The 7,578-nt window shown below is 38.3% G+C and overlaps 1 protein-coding gene across 2 annotated transcripts in view; it reads right to left on the minus strand.

Moving 5' to 3' along the window:
* exoc2 (exocyst complex component 2) overlaps positions 1-5,712 on the minus strand; it is a 55,061-nt gene extending 49,349 nt beyond the window's left edge. For both annotated transcript variants that reach the window (XM_061034267.1, XM_061034265.1), the window contains exon 1: positions 5,637-5,712. The gene's annotated coding sequence lies outside the window, so the exon portion shown is untranslated. The remainder of the gene's footprint in view (positions 1-5,636) is intronic.
* Between the last annotated feature and the right edge of the window lie 1,866 nt (positions 5,713-7,578).

The raw sequence follows: 7,578 nt of genomic DNA on the forward strand, positions 1-7,578 counted from the left end.
GGTTGGTGGTTCACACACATACAAATTTACACCGACAGTAAAAATCACAATTATTTTGCACTTTTAATCACAGGAATTTCTGCACGTTTAAAGATTCAGTAAGCTATTTTAGAGAATTGTAATGCTAGAACAATTTCATGGATGACTCATAAACCATAATAACAAGTAGACGGAGATCTAAATAAATCACTCAATCATAAATTAAGTCTGGTATTTGCGATATCAGTGGTTAAAATCAGGGGGCTTTGTTGCAAGAAATAGTCTTCTTTGTTCTCTTTTTTAAATTGTTGTACGTCTAAACATCGTACCATCGCATTAAGAGAACAGCTGGAAGATTCAACACATATCTCTAATAGGAATGGGATAACAATAATATTAATATTATTATGAAACCAAATCAACCGTCGGGGGGTTTAAACCTCCGCTGAGCTCACATCCACGTCCTCCAAACTTAATCTGCACAAGTTCAAAAACATGACAAACTCTCTGCAGAATCACAGACATGAAAATCTGTTGACCAACACGCCACAGCAGCACAAAAACTAATGTGTAACTATCTCATGAATACTGCGTTCATGCTTCAGATCAAGGCACGCCATGCTTCAAGGTGACTTGCAAATGGCAATGATTGGCAAGTGTGTGTGTGAGTGTGTAAGAGAGAGAGTGTGTAATGGGTTTTAGGGGCACAAAGGGACCCATTTAGACAGTTCATCGCCCTCAGCCCCTCCGTCTCCCATCACAGCAACGTGCTCGCTATCCGCCGTCAGAAACCCCCCACACTAACACCATTTTAGTCCGTTCTCCCCAACATTACACAAACACCAGATTCCTTCAAAGACCCCCCCCCCCCCCCCCCTCAAAGACGCGTCTGAATGGACAGAGCGGTCCAAACATCACCCACCCTGAGATGAGAGCTCTGATCACACAGACTGGGTGAAGCTCTGGACAGTCTCCCACAGTATTCACTCACACCCGGCCCGCCACATGCCTCTAAGATGTGGAGAGGGCGATGAAGCTGATAGTCAGTAAAATTGACCATAGTGTGTGTCGACTGGATCATATTTCAAATAAATGGATCATAAATAAGAACAGTGCAGGTTCTGTTTGAAAACAGTTCAGGTCAGCGAGCTCTCCCACAATGACTCAGCCTCTCCTGGGCGAGCGTTTCGTGACAGAGAACGAGGACAGAGTGATCAGATGTGTGCCTCTGGTTCACTATCCGACCATCACGATCTGTCTGCCCACAGGCTTTGTTATCTTTAGGGGCTGTCTGTTTGTTTGTTTGTCAGTCTCAAGTGCTTTTCAGAGTCAGCTTTAACGAAGTCAAGTCCCCAATTTCCCATATAAAAACCCTGGAACAATAAACAGAAATATGAAGTATAGGCCCGCAAATGCAGGGAGATGTTTTCAGAGGATTAAGGGACTGGAGACAGGCGGCTTTGCCCGGTGACATGGCCAAATGGAGAGATTTGAACCTTCAGGAGCCACTGCTGCCCCGGCTGCTTTGCATAAAACACACATCGCCAGCGTGAGAACCATCCTCACTGTCCCATCCTGCAACCACACGAACACTGCAGACAACTGCAGAATAATCTGTTCAGATTGTTTTCTGATTCTATGTGATATGAACGTTTGTGTTAAACAAATTCTTTACTGCCATGTCCAAATGGAACAACCTCAGTTCAGCTCTTAAAAAATACAAAATGGCAAAAACAGGAGGTGAGAAAAGATTTGGTAATACATTTAAAAATGTGTTTTTCTTAATTGCAAAAGTAGAAATGCAATGTCTTTAAATTTTGCAGTTCATGTTTTTATGAGAAACTGGAACCAGCAGACATTCAGCAATTTTAATAACTGCAGGACATAATGAATTCTTAAAGTTTTGGTTCAGATATGTTTCAAGACACTCACGTTATTATAATAATCAGATGTTTATTTGGTAAAAAATTGGCCAAATTACCTCTCCTACAGTAGAGCAATCTAATTTTATCCTTAAATTATGTTTCTGCCTGACCAACAGACTAAAAAATCCTGAATGATCAGGTCAATATGAGACGGAAAAAAGCATCATGTCCTTAGAATTAAGAAGCTGAAACCACGGACAATTATGGAAACATGACTTTAAATATTATTAATAACAGACAACCTGCACAATGTAGACAGATACTATGCATCAGTAGTTTTATTTTCACTGTGCAAAAGATTAAAATGATGAAGATGATGTGTAATAATGTTGGTGTAAAGGAAAACTAACTTCAACATATAATACTTAGAATTTTATTAGAATGTCAACATCAAAATATCTAAATTTTAAAAAATTGACTAAACCTATGATTTATATATTTATTTTTGTTGAGTACTTACCTCAGATATTTCAAACAGTAATCAAAGACAGAGAAATCAGTCATTTTATAGTTTTCACAGGACATGGCTTGTCATGGAGGCCGCCATGACAGAGACTAAATGTTTATTGTTGCCGTGGAAACATGTTACATCAAAGACCGCTGCATAAGGAAGTGTGAGCTGCTACTGAAAGCTGCCGTACTGTTGCTGTATGTGCAGCTGTGATAAAAACGTCATGTAAATTATACTCGGATATATTAGCTCGTCTGTAAACATATTCTCTTCTTCAGGTCGGTTTCACATTATTTGGCCTTATTTTGATTTCTATAATATTTAGATTAGTTCTGTAGTTCCCTAATTACACATTACTTTTTGTACATTCTTAAATGCATTGTTTTAATAAGTCTGAATCCTGCAACACTCAATTCAAAAGCTGACTCAGCTATTAGTGAGTTTGTCTCTTTGAGCTGTGCTCTGAGCTGTTTTCCCAGCCCAAAGCTCCTCTTTCTGTCTGTCCAGGTCTGACTGGGTCACAGAAACCATACTGTGAAAACCAGTGGCCCAGCAAGCCTGTCAGCAGGGAGGAGGCTACCAGGTGGGGGCAGACCGAGGAGAGAAGACAGGGGTGAGAGAGAAGTGCCGCTTCAAAAAACAAGGCTCGGCATGACCCCCGTCGCTCAACTCAACCCCGAGGTCCACGGAGCAGCGGCACTGAGGAGAGCCTCAAAAAAACACAACCCACCACATTCCACCAAAACAAACAAGCAGGGCCACCCAAATTTTTCAATTAGAGCACAAGGAGGGGGGCAGGAAATGGATCAGTGTAGCATTCCCTCGGCCGCCCCCAAAGTAGTGCTGACTTCTGGGGAAGAGAAGGAGCTCCACAGAGGGCTCTCACTGAAAGGCTGAAGACTCGCTGGCATGTATGTCGACATGAATGACGGAGAAGCTCAATGAAAACTAGTCCTGCGACAGGGCGCCTGCCAGCAATCGACCTGTCAATCAATTACTCCTATTCCCTCCCACATATAATCAATCAGTTGAACAAACACACATGGTTAGGTACCGTTGCTCTTGAGAAAGCCTATTAAAACGAAGTGTGTTATACCAATATTTGACAAAAGTACACAGGAGTAGAGATTATAGAAACTCAGATTGTTCAGTTTGAAAACATTCCACTTAATGAGGCTGAGCTGAGAGAGGCGGGTCCATATCACAACAAGGAGGACTTAAGGTTTCTTAAGTGAGAAATATATTTATCTTGACTTAAAAGAAAACAACTGCAAGTGCAATCATAGCTGACAGACACTGCAACATTATTTGGTTTCCATGAAGAAGCACCTTTGGAGCAAACTTTAATCTCAACAGATTAAAAGTATGTGCAGGTGTTTAAACCACAAATCTACTCCCAGTTTTCACCAGTAAATTCTAAAATTCTGCAGCTGAGTGATGCCGCAATATCTTCTCTAAATAGCAGGGGTGTGCAGTGTTTCCCCTACCATTATATTGGGGGCCCCCCCGCCCCCCCTGAAGGTCAAGTAAAAAAAAAAATATATATATATATATATATATTATATATTATTATTATATGATTATTATAATATGATAGTGGATAGAGTCGGAAATCAGGGAAATAAGTCAATTAAGGATACCTTTCCGATAGAAAAGGACAGCTGTCATTAAAAGTAACACATGAACGCCAAGATTCCTTCAAGTGTTTGTGTCGTCGTGTCGCCATATCGGCATGTCGGCTTGTCCCCACCCCCCCAACGCTGTAAACCTAGGGGAAACACTGGGTGTGTGAGATCTCGTGCTATGAGAGCTGGCGATATTAAAATGTTACGATATTACTCATCGATGTAAAAGCTGTCTCGCAATATCAGTATGTACAAAGACTGAGCAGCAGCCATCATGGCAGAGTCTGATGTTGAATTGAAAATGACCAGAGAAGAAGCTCCCGCCCCGCCCACTGCAGCAAGTGCAGACACATCCACTAAATAAACGGGCTATGTGTGTGTTTGTGTGTGTGCAATTTCAAAGCAATTTCAAAATAAAAAGTTCTGGTTTACCTGACAGCTAGTATTGTAAATATTTTTGGTTATTATTTGAATTGTAGCAATTGAGCATATAGTAAAGAAACATGATGATGCCATGTTTATAAGATTCAGGGAGATGTTTTTGTAATAGCCAAACATTTTTAATGCACAATAGTCACCATTTACTAGTTACTTATCAGCATGCTAATTGGTAGCATACTGGCTGCTTATTTGTCATTATTAAGTGCTTATAAGTACTTTATACGCGCTCTACATGACCATAGCTAATAGGTCATTAACTAAGAGTTTCCCCTCCTTATTCCTGCTAATTGATAGAAAGTTGGGAAGTTGTTGTACATGAATTATGATCGTCATATGCTTCTGTTTACTTCTACCCTATAAGGTCCATCCTAAGAAAAGCAAGATCATAATTAATTTCTAAATGTAATTGACATAATATAATAATGTAATATAATGAAGCTCGACACAGCATGACAGACGTGTTATTACTATAACACCTTTGCAATTTCTTAATTTGATATCAAATATGTCTCTAACACTAATTGGAGGACAGTAAAGTGAATGAGGGATGAAGTTTTGTGATTTTTTTGTGAAGTTTTCCATTTAATGAATCGAGTAATCATGACATAAGCCATCATAAATTAAAACGATTTACCACTTTTACACAAGCAAATTATAGAGATAAAAGATGTTGATATATCTACACTACGTTTGAATAAAGACAGACACAATGCAACAACAGAACCAGTGGTCACAAGAAGAAAAAAGCAAAGTAAGACAATACAAAACTGCTCTTTGTAAGACGAACATGGAGAAATATCAAGAAGACAAATTCATTTCACACGAAACGCTACCTTACATTTAGCTGACAGATTTGTCATTTTGGTTTGGATAATTTTATCACCGTTAAGACGAAATAAGATCATTACAGTATCCACATCTGTTTAGTGTTTTATATTACATGCAACAAACCACACAGCGTTAAATAAAAAACTCAACATAACATTAAAGATTCTCAGAGAAACAGATTTGTTTACAAATTTGACATAGAGCTTCCGTTAGCTCAGAGGCTAAACTGGAATCGTTAGCTTGCTCTCCCCGGAAGACTACGGAGTGACTGTCATTTGTGTTCTTTAACGTCTTTAAAACAGGTTAAATTGTGACGTTTCATACCATAATAACGTCGTATAAACCCTCAGTTGTGTTAGAAATATGTTAAAGAAGATTGGAACTTACAGGTTACAGCAGGACGACTGCAGCGACCGTTTCCTGTGTCACGTGACTACATCCGGTGTCTGAGCATAGCCACGGCTTTCAGAATAAAACACATGACATGACAAAAGGTAACAAAAATATGAATACAGTCAATTAAGACAAGACTGTAAAATCTACGAAGTTGTGTTTGCGTTTAATATATTTATATATGGAAGCTCGTTGCCTCAAAAAATTATGTAAAGTGAACTTGTGATTTTAAAGTTAAAATCAATAGTTTATTTTGAAAATACAGTACTGAGACTAAATTGTTTTGAGTGTACATCAGTCTATGGTGTACATGAGGGCTCTAAATACATATGCAAATACAACATAAAATGAAAATAAAATAAATTAAATACGCATGTACTGTAATTTTCTTAATACTTACAATCTATACTAATTTACCATTCACCTTTTAATTAGAACAAAACATATCATGTTCCTGCTGAAAATTACCCACTTAATCAATAGATTAAAAAAAATGCATATTCTGTGATACAGCTTAACTTACATATTTGTATGACTTACAATATGTTTTTATAAAGAAAAAATGAATAGAATTGATTTTATATGATAGGAACAGAGCAGTTTAACATACTTTCTATACAGAGCTTAAAACTGAGGAAGATATATTTGTATTAATCCCTCAAGAGGAAATTCAGTTTTACACTCTGTGGTTGAGACATGTTACATGCATAGGCTGAAATACACACACATGCACAAACAGGGTCTTATGGACATGCGCTTATGGAGAGATGGCAGAGTAAGGGGGTTGTACATGGAAGAGCGCCCAAGCAGTTGGGTTGTCTTGCTCGAGGGTACTTCAGCAGAGCTAAGTAAGTGAACTTGAACCTCTCCAGCTGCCAGACAAATTTCCACATCTGGTCCACACCGGGACTTAAACCCCGCCACCCTCCAGCTACTAACCCAAGTCCCTACATACTGAGCTACTGCTACTTACAGATTTTATTGCTAAAACTAATTTCCAACTCTTGTCCCTAGTTGGTCCTTTGAGCACATTGTGTAAAAATATGCAACATTGAGCAACTTAAAACCACATAACACTACATGTATGAGGGTTCAATAGAATTCATATACCACAATAATAAAATACATCCTTTTCATTTCATTTAATGTTTTTATTTCATTCCTTTTAAGCCATACAATGTAGAGAAATACTTCATTTTTTTTGCCTTTACAAATAATAAAAAAGGTGCAGGAGGAAAAAGAACACGGAAAAAGTAAATCAATGGGTAACAATTGTACAGTTTTTGTTTTTATTATTTTTTTGACAACACAGTTATGTACTGTACACACTTACTTAGATACCTTCACATATGCATACATTTTAACTGATAAGAAACAGACATTTAAAATACAGCAATCGTTTACAGCTCTAAATTTGCTTTTAGCAAACATTTGACTTGTGATCATGAAAAAACATTTGGGAACTTTATATGTGCAACTTTTTTCTCATTCACTTCATTCTGTCATTCTGTCCAGTTTCATAGCAGTAGAGAAAATAACATTTACTTAACCATGGTTCTTACAGTCATAGTCACTTTACAGTGTAACCATAGACAAACCTGTTTGTGATAAGAAGCACTGTGCTATAGGGATACCTGATCACCATTTTTGATCTTTTAGTCACCTGCTCAGCCCAGAGTGAATGTAAGATTTAAAACGATATTATTAGCCAGCCTGTTCCTCTGAAGCGTTCAATGTCCTTTGTGTGAGATTTCTGTGGCCCATGAGAGAGCTCTGCTTCTCTCCTCGTCTCTCTTTTCACGGTGCATCACTGAGGTATTTCCACTTGTTCTGGGAAAGGCGCAGCATCATTAGAAATGCAACAGAGACCACCCAGGCACACACTACAACACTGATACCATTACATTTATCTCACCAAATTGTGCAGGGCAGAAAG

Source organism: Labrus mixtus, chromosome 3 (genome assembly GCF_963584025.1).
Source record: "Labrus mixtus chromosome 3, fLabMix1.1, whole genome shotgun sequence".
NCBI classification, from domain to species: Eukaryota; Metazoa; Chordata; class Actinopteri; order Labriformes; family Labridae; genus Labrus; species Labrus mixtus.